Raw genomic sequence first — 17,672 nt, 5'->3', positions numbered from 1 at the left:
TGTACCACTCTGGTGAGGAAATGTTGATAACAGGGGAGGCTGTGCATGTGTGGGAGCAGACGGTATATGGAAGATCTCTGAACCTTCCTGTCAATTTTTCTGTGAACTTCAAACTGCCCTAAAAAATTGTCTTTATTTTTAAAAGTTTATTTACTCCTCCATCACAATGAGTCCCTCTATTGCTGCACTGGGACCAACCAACCATGGCTCCTGCCTGAGGGCTGCAAAGAGTCCCAGCTAGAGGCCTAGATCATTAGATATTTAGCCTTATGAACAAGAAAGGAGCAAGTCTGGGGGATCCCCAAGGCAAAGGAAGAGTCCTTAGCTCAGTGGTCCCTGGTACTGTCACAAGTGTCTACTGGAGAAGTGTAGAGGGGTAAATGAAGAAGTGGCCCTTTGAACTTCAGCAGTCACCTTATTCAACTGCAGTAGATGAGGCCTTGCAAGCCACTTAGCTAACCCTGGTAGGGTGAAAGCTCTGGATCTTTATGAATCCTGGTATCCCAAAGCAGAAAAAAAACCTCTCAGCAAATACCATTGTTTAAATGTATACTATATTTCAGGGCCTGTACCAGGCACTTAACATGTTGCACTCAATGTTGTCAGCAATCCCATGAGGTAGATAAAATAGTGCTATTCCCATTTTAAATATAAAGAAACTAAGGCTTAGCAACATTATGTGACATCCCCAAAGTTACACAGGTGGTAATTGGGGAAACTGGTGCTAGAACCCAAGTCCAAAGATTTCAAAACCTGAAATCTTTTGATCATTTCACTGTATCACCTGCCTCCTCTTCACTCAGCAGTGGGATTAGTAATTGACATCATTATATTCATTATATTAAGAATATATTAATATTGTCCTTTATGCTTACCAAGCACTTTACATCCTTGCGTCTAACTATTTTGTAAGTTCCTTAAGGGTATTAACTGCCTTTTATACTTCCCTTGTAGCCCAATAGTGCTTATCATAGCTGTGGGAACTTACAAGGAAGGGAAGGAAGGAAAGGACTAATATTTATTCAGCACACACTATCCTAAGCATTTTATATGTTTTATCTCATGAAATCTTCACACCTCTTTGGTATAACTGCTACTACTAGTATTTCTGTTATAAAGACTGAGGAAACTGAGGCCTAAAGAGTTTAAATGATTTTCTCAGAAAGAAGCCAGACACTAGAGCACATTCTGTATAATTTTGTTTACATGAAGATTAAAAATAGACAAAATGGCTACATGGTAATGGAATTTATCATAATAGCTACCTCTGCAGGGGATACTAACTAGAAGGAGCATATGGGAGCCTGCTGAGGTGCTGGAAATGTTCTACATTTTTATAGGAGATGGGTACATGGGTGTATACATCTCTAAAAATCCATTAGGTTGTACAATTAAGATTTACATATTTTTGTATACAAGTTGTATCTCAGTTAAAAGCAAATGAAACAACTTTTTTAACACTTTCTCAGAGAGCCGTAAGTAGTCAATGAGAGAGCTAAAATTTCAATCCAGGTGCATGTGCTCCAACTTTTATGCTTCAAATTCTCTGCCTCCTCTCACTTCTGCCGTTTTTATAAATATCAGCCTGATCCTCCTCTAGATAGTTTTCACTTTCCCTGACAGCTTCACTAGCTGAACACGAGCTGAGAGAAAAGGATTCATTAAATATCCCACCCTCTGGCGCTCTCCACGCCCCTCACTCAACACATGAACTTCTTTTTAATCAAGGGACCACATTTTAATCCTCATGATGTCAATAATTCAAGCAGAGACATCCATCAAATGGACTTTAGTAATTAAAAGCTGGTGATGTTGAAATAATTCTTCTGCTTACATTCTACGATCAGAGAGTTTTGCAACCATACACTGGAAGCAATAATAAACAGCTTCAATTTAGTTAATCTATTCAATCTCACCAGTATTTATTGGTCAACTGTTCTGCATAAGTCATTCTACAGGGTCTGGTAAAGACTACAAAGATAATCATGACAGGGTCCCTGAGGAGGTCCAAGTCGAGTGGGAGTGGTAGATGTGAACAGGTATCTCAGCTCTGCCGGAAGATGGAATGCTGTTATTAACATTATAGAGCTGCAAAGTGACATGAGTATCTAGGGAGAGACATTGATTTCCATGGTAGGAAGGTAAGGAATGTCAGGGAAGCCTTCCCAGAGGAGGTGGCTTTGAACCGAACCATGAAGAATGGGACTTGAACTGCATTAAATCTTCAGGATCATCCCTGAATCTTCTGGTTCTCTCCTACCATACATCCAAACTATCCAGACATGTTGGCTCTGTATTCAAAACATATCCTGATCCAACCACTTCCTCCTCACTCCCTTTACTAATACTGGACCAAGCTATCATCATGCGTCACCTGGTCTATTGCACTAGCTTTCTAACTGGGTTGTCTCCTCTTGCCTCCAGGATTTTCCTCACCAGGGTTCCCAGATCTACTATTTAATAACAAATAAATAAATTGTTGTTGATTGCCTGCATTGAATTCTTTTGTTGGCTTTTAATTTTACTTAGAGCAGTCTCTTGACTGTATTATGACTTCCACAGCCTTACATGATCTGGCCTCTGCCTAGCTCTCTGATCTCGTCTGCCCATCTCCTTGCTCACTGTACATTAGGCACACTGGCCTCCTTACTATTCCTGAAACTTGCCAAACACATTCCTGCATCAGGGCATTGGCACTCTTGTCCTCTCTGCTTGGAATGCCTCATCACTCACCTCATTCAGGTCTTTTATATGTTCTCTCCTCAGAGAGATCCTCCCTGAAGTCCCAAGCTAAAATAGGAATCCTCTCCACCATTCTCTACCCCTTTGCCCTACATCATTTTTCTTCATAGCTCTTATCACTACTTGACATTTTCTTATATAAATATGTGTCCATTGATTTATTGACTGTCTTCCTCACTAAAATATAAACTCCATCAAAGCAGAGGCTTTTGTCTGTCTTGTTCACTGAAAAATTTCTAATGCCTAGACTATGGCCTTGCACATAGTAGGTGTCCTATCAGTAACTGCTGAATGTACAGTTAGAAATGGAGGTAAAATATATTTCCAGTGGAACACTGATTTATGCATTCATTCAACACCGTGCAGGGTGCTGAGCATAATGTATGTCTGGGAAGGTAGACCTGACAGATGTGGTCCTTGTCCTCACAGAATTCTCAGTCTCATAAACAAACAATTACAAACTATAGCATAAGTTCTTTGATGGGGCAAACATTGTCGACTGTGGGAGCACATGAGAGGACTATCCTACAGTGATGAGCATAGTGACTGGCCCATGATATTTATTTATTCATTGAATCATCTGTCGAACATTTATTAAGCATCTCCTCTATGAAAAACATGGTGCTTGGCAAAGGAAATTAGGCAATTAACAAGATGACTCAATCTCTTCTCTTGCATAGCGCATAGTCAAGTAGATGGGATACATGATCAATGTCAGGATATAGAAAGATAAAGGTGAAGAGTGGTGAATGGAATAGAGCCAAGAAGCTAGAGGCAAAGAGGCCTGGGAAGAGGCTGTTGCAATAATCCAGTCAGAAAGTAAGACAAGCTGGTCTGGGACAGAGGGTTTGGGGGTGCAGAGGAGGAGATTAACTTTGCCCATAACTAATAAAGTAAGATATGACCACTTTTCCCCAAAGCACCCTTAACTGGCCTGAAGAACCCCATATCAGGCTTTTCACTCTATCTCTGCTCCCATCATTATGCATGCTGGGTTCTCAGTTGGGAGTCCCCATTAATCCTTCCTGACACTGGCATATTCTATTGCACACAACTGAAATTTACCCCTGGAGGTAAAAATGGGGTGTGAAGGCATTTCCCCTACTGCAAAGCAGACTATATTAACCCTACTAAGCAGCAAGTGAAAGACAGGCTGGAGGCAGATGGGAGCCAAGAGGGGTGTGAGAGGTGGAAGGCTCCTCCCTTGAGCCAGCCAACTGGGCAAAGAGAGTTAGACCAAGGGCTGCGTTTCCAGGGGCCCATTCCATTTCAGTCGACTTATTTAGGCATTACTTTATTTATACCCCTGCTTCATTCCACGCTGCCTTCTGATCTCATCTGTTGATCCCCTTCCCCCATCCACCCTTTCAAATTAAGGTCATTAGGATAGATTTCCTTGGGGACCCAGGCTACACCTGTTTCTTGCACATGCTCAAGTGGGAAAGTGTCCAAGGACTGAATACAACTACCTCGTTGTTGGGGAGAAAATTGAGACCCAGAGAAGTTGACCACATGGCTCAAGATGACAGAGCTCATAAGTGGCTAAATCCTGATTGGGTATAGATGTGAGTCCAGGTCTTTTGATATCCCTGGTTCAGGGATGACATTTTCTTATGGTTCAAATGACAAGAGCTCACCTTCCAGTAGAGACCTTTCCTAAATGGAGTGAAAATATCATTTAGTGGAAAAAGAGGATTCCCTTCACAACTTGGGTTGCATTCAACTTTGCAAAAAGCTATACTTGTAAGGGTGAGAGTGTGGGGAAGTATACACATGCCTATGTGGTGGTTTCTGTCAACTCCACACATACAAATGCAAGCACCCAGGCACACACTTATATGCACATTCACTCCCTTTAGTTGCCCAGAAGATTGGAGCCATCTCTGGTTAAAAACAAAACAAAACAAAAAACTATATTTTTATGATGCAGCAGCCATTTGAAGCCTGATTCCTCAGTGGTCTGTAGGGCCTCAAAGTGGGTGAGGAGTGACCTCATCATTTGAGCTTCCTCCTGTCCAACTGCAGGCCCCAGCCTTTCTCTTTCTCTCTCACTCCCTCTACTGTCTCATTTTGTCTGTCAGTCTCTCTGTTGCTTTGGTCTCTATCACACTTTGTCTCTGTCTCTTTCCTCTATCTTTTGCTGTCTCCTATTTTCTCTCTCCCTCTCCATCACACTTTTCTGCTTACCCACCTTCACTCTCTGTGTGTTGCTCTGCTTCTCTTCCTCTCTCTCTTCCAAGAAGCCCTCAAAGAGTCCCAGGCTTCTGAGCTGATGAGTCAGAACTGCCCTATTCAGCTCTTAACTGGCTATCTTCCTTAATATTTCCACAAAAATAAGTCCCATTTGCAACCTATATTAAAAGCCTCCCTGGAAAAAAACAGTCTTTGACTGCTCCCAGCTACCTCTTCACAGGACTTCGCACAGCGTTTGGCACACACCAGATGCTCAAAGAATACTCATTCCCCAGCTGTGGCCCACTCCATTGACTGTTCAGCAATCATAAAGTTATCCCTAACCCCAATACCTCCTCTCTGGAGCTGGAATCATTCATGACAGCTGGGAGAGCAAAGAACCTTTGAGCACATGTGTCCGATGTGCACATGTGTCTAGAGAATTCTCTCCCACTCATTGGTACAGAGTCCAGTGAGCACGTATGTCTAGAGAGGTATCTCCCACTTCCCCAAGCAGAAATACATCATTTGCCCCAGGGCCTAGTCTTCTGGAGCCGGACTAGGCCAGTTATGAGCAAGGGTATACTGGTCTGATTGCCACAGCACCTGTCACCTCAGGCCCCTCATCATCCTTCCTACAGCTTTTCCCTACACTAGATCCCTATCTAGTTTTGCTGTTTTCTAGTTGTGGAACTCATGTTTAACGTTTGTCCCCACCATTAGACAGTAGGTACCCCACAAGCGCAAAATGTGTGTCTTTTTACCATTATATCCCTAGGACCAGCACAGTGCCTGGCACAGAGTAAGAATGAATACATATTTGCTGAATAGATCAGCAAATTAACCAATCACACTCAGTTTTCTCTCCTGTAAAATGGGATGTATTTGTCCATTTTCACACTGCTATAAAGAACTGCCTGACACTGGGTAATTTATGAAGAAAAGAGGTTTAGTTGACTCACAGTTCTGCAGGCTTAACAGGAAGCATGACTGGGAAGCGTCAGGAAACTTACGGTCGTGGTGGAATATGAAGGGGGAGCAAGGCACATCTTCCCATGGTGGAGCAGGAGAGAGAGAGAGAGGGAAGGCGGAAGTGCCACACACTTTTAAACAACGGAATCTCATGAGAAATCATTCACTATCATGAGAACAGCAAGAGGGAAGTCTGACCCCACGATTCAATCACCTTCCCCCAGGTCCCTCCCCTGACACTTGGAGATTACAATTTGAGATGAGATTTGGGTGGGGACACAGAGCCAAACCATATCATGAGGACAATACTAACTACTTCCTAGGATTCTTGGAAGGATTAAAATATGACTCTCTCTATATATAGACATATATATGTACATATATAGTAACTGGCATTATATATATACATAGTGGGTTGGGTTGCATTCAGTTTTGCAAGAAGCTGTGCTTGTGTGGGTGAGAGTGTGAGGAAGAAGTATACACATGCCTATGTGGTGGTTTCTGTCCACTCCACACACACAAATGCAAGCACCCAGGCACACATTCAATATGCACAATCACTCCCTTTAGTAGCCCACAAGATTGGACCCATTTCTGGTGAAAACAAAAACTATTTTTTATGATGCAGCAACTATTTGCTATATATATATATATATGTATGTATGTGTGTATATACATACATATATGTGTGTGTATATATAGTGTGTGTATATATATATGTGTGTATGTATATATATATGTGTGTGTGTATATATATATAGTGACTGGCATACAGCAGGTGCTCAGTAAATGTAAGAACTTTGCAGTGTTGTTGGGGGGGACACAATAAAATGACACACGTAGAACTCACCAGTACAGTGCCTGACACAGAAGAGGCCCTCAGTAAATGTCCATTCCTTTCACCACATGCCTGCAGCCAGAGCTGCAGGGTGACCAGTTAAGAGTGAGCCCCCTTACAAACGCCTCCTGGAATGGCGGCCTGTGCCCTCTGGTAGCCTCTCTCAGCAACCCTAAGCAAGTGGACACTTAGTTTGTAATCTCCAAGGCCCCATCTTCAGCCCCTGCCCAGCCTTTCCTGGCTAATTAGATGAGTAACGGTGTTTACTGTCTCTGGCTGGGCAGCTGACGGATGGTCGAGGCTGCAGATCATTAACCTTTCCCAGGTTCCCAAATGTTCTCATTAAGGAGCCCTGTCCTATGTCTTTTTCCAGCCCTGAGCGAGGGCTGTGGGGTTGGCTGGCACGGGGAACAAGCAGTGAGTGGGACATGACTGCAGTGGTTCTGGGTAGAGTTCTCTGCTATAGCCCCAGGATTCTTTCTGCTCTTTCCCCCACTTACTTCTTTTAGAAAGCTGCATCCTTCTGGAGATATATGCTCTTGGGAACCTCCCACCAAAAGGTTTTCCCTGATTCTGCCTCTAATTGGCTCTGTGACTTTGAGCAAACTACCTTGTCTCTCCCTGCCCCGTTTCCCTACCTTTAGAATGAGTCTCTTTGCTCTTTAAAGGCTCTTGCTGCTCTTGGGATCTCTGTTTCAGGAGCAGAAGTGGTGACAGATTACTATAAGACAGGACCCAGGAGATGGAGCTCACCAATGGTGACCCTACTCCAGCCCACCAGCCAACCTAGTTTCTATCTAAAGGAACTCTTTACTCCCTTGATACTCCTCAGAAGGGCTCTATGCAGGATCCTCTGAATTCCCAGAGGCATGTACTCTAGTGCACAATGAGAATGAATTAATAAATAAAAATCTCTCAGCCCTCATGGCAGAAATATGCTTCTAGGTTCTATATCTGACTAGTTGTATGACTCTGAATGAGTTGCTTAACCTTCCTTGGCCTTGGTTTCTTTAATTGTAAAATAGTAATAATAACAACTCAAGTGATCTGAGATACTGAATGAGATAATAGATATAAAATTTCTAGCTCAGGGTTTGAATTTTCCCAAAGGAAGTCAGGGCACACCCTGTTTTATCTTGATAAGTCCATCTCATTCTCACTGAAATTGAAGGGGCAAAATTCTAGCACAGTTTATCTCAACCTTTCCCCACCAATCATCCACAGAGGTTTCAAATTTCTATCAGAAGAGCTACTCTTTGAAGGGCTTAGGACTTGTGTATTTTAGTTGGGGAAAGGCATCACAAGGGGATATAAAATGGAGTTAACACATTTGCAGGAAGAATTTTACCTGATTAGGCTATTAGTACCCAGAGAACAGAGATAGGATCCCAATCAGAGAAGTGGAAATGACCAAGATGAGGATTATGGAAAGACTGAAATATAGGACATAAGCAGAGGAAATCCTCCATGGCTCTTCCTCTCCCTTTGCCCTTTCCAAATCCAGTCTATTATGGAGTCCTGTCTACCTCCCTGAGCAGATCATGTATCTTAAACTCGACATAGCCAACACTGAACTCATGGCCCCACCCCCAATCTGCTCCTTTTCCCTCAGTGCTCCCTATTGTAGTGAATGGCACCACTATCTGTTATAAGTCCCAAGTAAGATACTGGGTCACATCTTTCACCCCTTTTTCTCCCTATAGTCCACAGAGACTCCACAGACCCAGTATATCCCACATCCAAAATATGTCTCAAATATGTCCCCTTCTCTCTGTCTTAACTTGAAATTTCCAGGCTGTTCTCCAGGCCAATTGAATCAGAATCTAAGGAGGTGAAACTCAGGAATCAGTATTTTTTAAAGCTCTCCAGATGAGTCCAAGGTGCAGCCAAGGATGAGAACCATTGCCCTACACATTAAACACAGTGATATTTTCAAAATATAAATCATATTCTGTCACTCTCCCTTCAAAAACCCTTTGTTGGATTCTCATTGTGCTTGGAATGAACTCCCAGCTCTTTTCCAAAACCGACAAGGCCCTCTAAAAGATGGTCCCTGCTGATCTCTCTGATATTATCTATATCCTTCCCTTTTATTCTTATACTTAAACCATATTACCCTTCTTCTATACCCCTAATATGCCAAGTTCATTTCTATCTGGAGGATTGGCATTAACAGTCTCAGTATTCCCAAGCTCAAAAGCCAACTTTGAGGCCTCAACTCCATTCCAAGGGGAGAATTGCCTTGTCTATATAAGGGAGAATAGTGAACCAAAAAAGTGAAGAAGTTTGGATTTTACCTTGAGCATTTCCCCATCCCTTCTTCATCCAGTGCTCCTCCATACCATCTGAGCTGGTATGTGCAGTGTCCATACCAGCTGTCATTTGTTTGAAGGCCCTATACTGGACATTTCCATCACTACAAACAATTTTACACTATGAAATCTAGTTAAATCCTAAATGCAAATTAAAACCATGATCACACACACACATACCCCAAAATGCCTAAATTCTTTTAAAAGATATCAGTACAAGTTTTGGGGAGGATAAGGAACACCAATAATTCATATACTCTCCTGGTAGGAGTACAAATAGGAACAATCACTTCAGAAAATTGTTTGACAGTATCTAACAAAGTAAAATACATACTTGATCTAACCTAACCTATGATCTAGCATCTGTACTTAGGTATATTGAGAAATAAGTGCATATGGCCACCTAAAAACATGTACAAGAGTGTTTATAGCCAATGAGAACACATGAACACAGGGAGGGGAACAAGACACACTGGCATACACTGGGGACTGTCAGGGGGTGCGGGGAGGGAGAGCATCAGAATAAATAGCTAATGCATGTGAAACTTAATACCTAGGTGATGGGTTGATAGGTGCAGAAAACCACCATGGGTTCACACACGTTTACCTATGTAACAAACCTGCACATTCTGCACATGTATCCAGGAACTTAAAATTAAAATAAAATAAAAATTTTTAAAAACACCTAAAAAGGACAAAAAAAGAATGTTCATAGCAACAACATCATACATAATAGTCCCCAATTAGAAATCACTCAAATGTCCACTCAGCAGTAGAATGATAAATAAAATGCCGTATGTTCACACAATGAAATGCTACAAATACAGTAAAAATAAACTATTGGTGCATTCAACAACATGGATTATTTTTACAGACGTAAGGATGAATAAAAGGAGGCAGACAGGAAAGAGTACATTGAAGAACAAGCAAGCTGAACATTGCTGATAGAAGTCAGACTAGTACAGTGCATCTCAAAGCAACAGCAGCAGCACCTCAGAACTTTTTATAAATACAGATTCTTGAGCCACATCCAGATCTATTTAATGAGAATCTCTGAAGGTGGGGCTCAGTTATCCGTGCAACAAGCCCTCCAGATGATTCTGGATTAGTGGTTACCTCTTAGAGGAATATTAACTGGGAAGAGGCACGAGAGAGCCTTCTATCGTGCTTGAAATGTTCCACAGTATCAGGGAGTTATAATATAAGCAGGGAAGACAAATTCAGAAAGTAATGGGGAATGGGCTGGGGTTTGAAAACAGGACATGGAATTCTGTCGATGTGAGGGAATTTGAAGTGGCAGGGATGGGGAGTGGGAAAGGGCAGCCCTGACTGGTTCTAATTGCATTTGCCAGGCTGGTGCTCTCCATTTGAGCTAAGCTGCCTTCTTGCTCTCCAACCTCTACTACAAAGCCTGGAGAATGCCCCCATTTATCCTACCCAGAGAGTAGGGCTTAGCCATGGGCCTTGGTTGCTGACCTGCCTGCCTTTGAAACTTTCTTTCCAATTAATAGACCTCTCATCTCCTTAATGGAATGAGCCAGTTCTGTTCCAAAGGCCATTTCATTTGGCTGTGGCTCTGGCTGGTGGTGGGGAGACTAAAGGATCTTGCTGAGTCTGCCAGAGTCATCATTTTCCTGTCCACTCCATCAGTCCACTTACTTTAAGAGCCTGTCAGGAAGAAGATGAAGCACCCAAGTTGATGCTATGTCCAAAACTGGCCACTTAGGTATATGGCGCTCCTGACACTGACCTGGGAGCTGGCCCGAGAAACTCCCAGCGCTCAACAGGTTACCAGCCAATCAATGTTGGCTTCTTGAGGACCCAGAACTATAGGTTTAAACTAGAAGAACGTTAGAGGGCTTCTGGTGTATCACCTCATTGGATTTGTGGTGGAAATGAAGTCCAGGACCACACAGAAAACTAGTGGCTCCCAGGAAGGATGCTTAGTAGATGTGCCGGCTATATCATGCATGTGTCTCCCAAAAGAGGACCATATGGAAAAATTTGTGGCTTCAGCTTCAGCTCCTATTTCTGTTCAATTTTTGTCAACAAAGATTGTCTCTCGAGCAATGGGCTCGAGAATATGTTTCCTCATTGAAAACTCGTTTCATGCCCAGGAAAATAGCTTTCCTCCAGAACCCTGAGAATTAAAGATGCTTATCCCAGGGACCTGAAGAGGCAGGGCAGTGTGGTGCAAAATGGGCTGGCCCTCCCTAGAACTGTTTTCAGGGCAGTACCTGTCCCTAAAATTTGGGTTGGAGCATCCTGGCTTTCATTCGTTAATATGTCCGTGCCACATGCTAAGCACCACTGTGAACAGATTCTCTTTGCCATGGATAATACAGCCCTTCTACTTGGAGAACTCTAGTGTGATGGGGGTCAAAGAGACCATGTGGTGTGGTAGAAAGACTACTGAATCTAAAGATAGAGAGACATGGATTCATAGTCCCAGTTCTGCCACTTGCTAATCATGAGATACTGGTCAAATCATTTCATTTTTGAGCCCTGTTTTCCCCAACTATACAATGGAGATGATAATATCTACTTTTCAGAGTTGTATAGATAAAATAATGGCCATAGAGTATTTTACACAGTGCCAGACACACAGTAGGAACTCACTAAATGATATCTGTCATCTTTATTAGCTAAGTAATCTCAAGCAAATCCTTTCATCTCTGGAGCCATCAGGTTTCTTATCATATTTCAAATGGAGATGATAATATCCTCCTGATAGGATTGTTATGATGATTAAATGAAGATATGTTTCTAAAATGCCTTGCACAATGCCTGGCACATGGTAGGCACTCAACACCTGTCTGTTGAATTTGAATAGAGACCAAAGAGAACATACACCTAGGGTTGGGCAGGGAGGGCTGAAGCCACTGGTTTTCCAAAAGCAGGGGTCTCAACATTCAATTAGAAGAGCTGGTAATTGCAGAGCCACCAGCACTGGGTCATTTATCTTAATGACAGGAAGCTGATCAGGGATTGTTATGAGATTTTATCCAGTAGCACCAGCTTGTTCAACATCAGTTCCTGTCACCTGGATTTCTCTGTTTCTCAAGTTCCCTGGGGGACCGTTACAGTGTTTGTCTTGGACTCAGCAGAGAAATAAGAAAAGCAGAGTCCAGGACACAGACTGGCCATAGCCAGATGCCCTGATTCTAGTCCTTGGACTATGACAGCTTATTCTCACTATTGCATGGGAACAGGGAGTACTCAGACCAGTGGGATAAATAGGTACATCTTTAAACCATCTTTAACTAACAAAAGAAGTACTGGACAGAGGTCCTGGATAAGTGCTATGGGATTACAAGGAGGAGAGCAAAATATCCACTTGGAAGGGACAGGAAGGGCTTCCCAAAGGAGAGCACATTTGAACCTGGCTTTGGATGAGTACGGATTCAACAGGTAAGAGTAGAGGAAACAGCGTTTGCAAAGGCATGGAACAGTGAGACAGCATGACATATTTGGAAAAGAGATTCAAAGAGGCTGAAATATATGAGGAGTAGATAGGAGGCTAGATAGGAAGAGAATGTGAATTTCCTTGTAGGAAAAAGTAAGGAAAGTGGACTTAATCTTTAAGGAAAGTAGGAGTCCCGAAAAAGTTTTAAGCTAAGGCACAGTTCCCTAATCAGACTCATATTTTTAAAAGCTTATCTGGGCACATTGTGGATAATGGGCTGCAGAGGGGAGAGATGGTAGCATAGAAACCAGTTAGGAGACTGTTGCAGTCATTCAGGCAAGAAATGATGAGGACCTGTACTAGGGGGAAGCAATGTGGGGCAAGAGGGATCAAGAAGAGGAACTAGGCCTTGGTGGTCAATTGAATGTGGGGGTTGAAGGAAAAAAGGGAGACAGGATGACTCTGAAGTTTATAGTTTAAGAAACTGAGTAAATGGTGATGCCATTAACTGAGATAAGGGACATAGGGTGAGAAAGTAATGAGTTGTGTCAAATTTGAGATACAGGAAAGACTCCTAGGTAGAAATGACAAAGGTTGCTATGTATTTCTTATATGCCAAGCATGGTACATTTTCTATGTTTTCTAACTTGAGCCTTAAAACAACCCTATGAGTAGACACTATAATTATTCCCATTTTATGAGTGAAGAAACCAAGGTTGGACAACATGCTGAGTCTAGTCTAAGTCCAGACTTCTAAGTGTTTGTACTTTACCACTCTTCCAAGAGACAAAACCTTAAGGACAGTCTCTATGGCAAAGGTCTTTGTATACAAACTGTGAGGTAGCAATCATTGCTCCACAAATGACCACCCAGAACCTAAATTATTGCTGTGGCAATTTGCAGTCATTTCTTGTCATTTTGTTTGAAACACCTTCTGGGAGCTAATCTGGAGAAAGCTATATCTAACCTGGGAGGCTCTTTGCCACTTGGCTGTTGACAACGGAAAAGACCCTCAGATGCCCTTCCACCTGACCAATATTTAGAGCCTTTCATGGGGTGCCATAGCTCCTCTCATTTGCTCTGGACCTAGGCCCAGACCCATTCCCATTGGCTGCTAGGCATACATCTATGGTCAGGCATCACAACATTTATAAAAATATCATGCAAGTGTTAGGGAGCTTTTAGTGCTCACAGGGGAGTAGAATTGTGGTATTTTGTCCTTTTTCTCTTTTCCCAGTCTTAGATACCTCTCTGTGCAAGACATTCCTTCAATGATTACCTCCTGAAAGGTCTTTCTTGGTTTTATTATTTATTTTCCTTCTATCGACCACTTCCATCCTCAGGGGCTTTTCAGAGTCACTCTAAGACCTCTGTGGTTTTAATTAACCAAGTGGTTTGGTGCCATCAGCCTCCTTCCATCAATGTATTAGTCATTTCCTTCTTAGGCTCATTAATGAACATGCTTAATAACACTGTTTCCAGTCCCAAATCTCTAGAGCCCTCCCCACCCCTCCCCACAATGCCCTTCCCCTTGCCAGGAACTGCTGGACACTCACACACTGGCCCCTTCCCTTTGCACCAGTTTGAAATTCATAAATATGAACTTGCTCTCCAGGGTTGGAGAGGAGTCTCTGGGCATGTGTGTGGGTGTAGGGATGCATATGCATGTGCAAGAGAGGCAAGGCGGGGGAGTCAGAGAAAAACAGACATAAAGAGAACAACAGGGAAAGATAATGAAAAATTTTCCATAATGGGATTTTATCCACAGGCCTTTTGAAAATCAGTCAATTACGTATAATGTGTATTCTCTATCCCCTCGTCCACAACCTGCTCTCATGACTGCCACTGTGCCACCTCTCCCCCAAAACTATGAATCATAGACTCATAAAAATGCCACAACTGGAAGAGGACTTAAAGACCATCTAGCCCCAATTCCTGATGATACAGATGAGAAAATCGAGGTTCAGAAGGGGCCAGGCTATTACTCATCTGGGGTCACCATGGGCATTACTTTTCTAGCTTCTTCAGTGGAGGCCCCCTAACCACCTTCCCTACCTGGGAGTGAGAGATAGTAGACAGGAGGGGTTGAGAGTACAGAATCAGGAGACTGATTGTTTAAGTTCAAATCTCAGCTCTGTAAGTCTCTGCATTTGTTTCCTGGGGCTAGCGTAACAAAGTACCACAAACCGGATGGCTTAAAACAACAGAAATGTATTCTCTCACAGTTCATGGGATCTGCAGGGTTGGATCCTTCTAGAGGCTCTGAGAGACAAACTGTCTTACGCCTCTCTCCTAGCTTCTGATGATTGTCGGCAGCCTTTGGTGATCCCTGACTAATAGACACATCATTCCAATCTATGCCTCCATTGTCACACCGCCTTCTTCTCCGTGTCTCTTTGTGTTATGTCCTCTCCTGTTCTTAAAAGGACACCAGCCATTGAACTGAGGACCCACTCCAAATCTAAGATGATTTCATCTCAAAATTCTTAATTATGTCTGCAAAGGATTTTTTTTTTATAAATTTTTCTTTCTTTCTTTCTTTCTTTTTTTTTACAAATAAGGTCACATTCTGAGGTTCTGGGTGGATGTGAATCTGGAGGATGCTATTCAAATCACTACAGTGATGAAACCTCTCTGATCCTTAGCTTACTCATCTGTAAAATGGGCATAATAATATTCCTTATATCATGAGGTTTTGAAGACCAACAGATGGTTTTGAAGTTAATAGATGGTAAAACATTCAGAACAGTGCCTAACATGTAGTAAGCACATATTGGCATGTTAGCCCACTTATTCTTGAGCTCCTTTGAGAATTCTTTCATTTTTTAAAAACTGTGTATCTTACACTGAGAACAATGTTTGGCACTTAATAGGGACTCATTAAATATTTGTGAAATGAATTCACGGGTGTTTTGGAATCATACCCAGGGGAAGCCCGTCTTCATAAACTGATGGGACCCTGGAGGACTTATCCACACATTCCTCCAGGGGAGAAGCTAGAATTCATCCAGCCCTTTGGGGAAACAACTGAAATGGCAAGGGAGGGATTGAAGCATGCAGGGTCAAAATTTACAAACAACACTGGGAAAGGGCATTCCTGGGCCACACACAGCACTAAGGAAGACCACAGACTGGAGAAATTCGAATCACTTATCTTTATGGGCACAGATACAGCCACTGGGATGGGAAGAGGGAGAAGAGGCAGGTAGGCAGGCATCAGCTGCGGGCTGACCGGGTCACTGAGTACCAGCAGCTCTCTAAATACAGAAGCCAAAAAGTTCTGAGGGCATTGCTAGCAGGGCTAAGGGAAACAGTCATGGAGCTCCCTATTGACTGTGTCTTCAACTGGATATTGTCACACTAAGGATGCCCTTACTAGGAAAAGTGCCTGGCCAGGGCTGAGCTGGCTGCCCAGCTGTCTTTCAGGGCTCAGTTACCTTTCACTCCCTCCCCACTGGGCAGGGATTTGCTCCTGGAGTTTGGGTGAGTGTGTATGTGTGTATATGTGTGTGTGTGTGTGAGAAAGAATATAAGTTTGTGTGTCTGTTTCACTGTGTAGCATACATGTACCTGTTTGTTTGGGGAGGGTGGGGTTGCTCTCCAGGGCAGGAACATGTAATCTACGCCTGCTTCCAAGGCCAAGGTCAGCAGGGGAGCTGAAATCCAAAATTAGCACACTGACCTGAAGCCTTGGCCTGAATGCATAAGGGTGCACATGGCCGGAAGCTGGCCAGGGTGGACATGGGAGAGAGGCATCAGAGAACCTCAAATTGTGTCACCCTTAGTGGGAATGCAGGTTCATGGAGCCACCAGCCACTATCCCAGGACCATGCTAAATGAGACAGCCAGTTGAAAGACAGTCAATAGCTGGAATTTGGAGCTCAGTGTGTGACCTCATTCAGTTGGTGGCCAGGACAGGGGCTCAGAAATAGCTAACATTTTTTGAGCAGGTACCAGGTGCCAGGCACTGTGTTGAACTCTTTACAAACATGGACCTGTTTGTTCCTTAGGATCTTCCTGAGATAGTTACTAATAGTATTCCTCTTTCCAGTTAAAATCTCAGGCTCAGAGTGCACGCACTAGGAAATGATAGAGCCAGAATCAGAAAATAAACAGGTTGACTCCAGAAGCCATGGCCTTAACCATTAGGCTGTACGGTCCTCAGAATACGACTCATCTCGAGGCTAGGGTACGAGTCTCAGGCTGTGGCCAACATTAGGGGCTTGGTCTCCAGACAAATTTGGGGGTCTGTTTACATGGAGTTCATATTCTGCCACTGGCTTAGGTTTTGAGTCATCGCTGCAGCAAAAACAAAGGATTATATGTGAGGTAGCGCCCCCTTGTGGGTAGAGTGGTGGTACCAAATAAATCAGAGATTTTGAAGATTTTTTTTTTCTTTATGGATTCTCAGTGCGTCATTGGGTCCAGAGTGGTTGGTGGGGCCTAGGGTGCTTGTAGTCCCAGGAGGGCTTGCCAGTGGAAAGGACAGAGTTGCCACAAAAGTACTGAGAAAAAGGACTTAAAGTGAGCTGAAGACAAGTTCAGCTGGGGCATCTAATGTGCTTTAAAACCAAAGATGCTAAAAGAGAGTTGAAAGATAGTCAGTAGCTGGAATTTGGAGCTCAGTGTGTGACCTCATTCACTTTGTGGCCAAGACGAAGGATCAGAAATAGCTAACATTTTTTGAACATGTACCAGGTGCCAGGAACTGTGTTAAATTCTTTACAAACATTGGCCCATTCGTTCCTCAGAATCTTCCTGAGATAGTTACTAATAGTATCTATTGTAGCCCCAAGAGATCAGGCTCATTTTCTCATGGAAACTGAGAAAATGAAGAAAATGAGAGAACCCTTAGGTCCTACCTGTTACAATAATAATTGTGTTATTGTAAAACAATCATAAGTATTACATAATATTAGATGCATTAATAGTAGTAGCTCTAATTTGTAGAAGTCTTACTATGTGCCAGGGTTTTGACATATATAATCTTCATAACAACCTTGCATGCTGGAAATTATTTTTTCCATTTTACAATTAAGGAAGCTGAACCTCAGATGATTCAGACTCCCTGGGTTTGAATCGTGCCTCTAGAATTTACCAGTTGTATGACCCTGGGTAAATCATTATCCTCTCTGTATCTCAGTTTCCTTATCTTTAAAATGAGGATAATAAAGCACCCATTTCATAGAGCTGCCATGGGAATTAAATTAGAATCGTTCATCCATATAAA

This window comes from Theropithecus gelada, chromosome X (assembly GCF_003255815.1).
Source record: "Theropithecus gelada isolate Dixy chromosome X, Tgel_1.0, whole genome shotgun sequence".
Taxonomy (NCBI): Eukaryota; Metazoa; Chordata; class Mammalia; order Primates; family Cercopithecidae; genus Theropithecus; species Theropithecus gelada.
The sequence above is the reverse complement of the archived record's forward strand: the minus strand, read 5'-3'. Positions refer to the sequence as shown.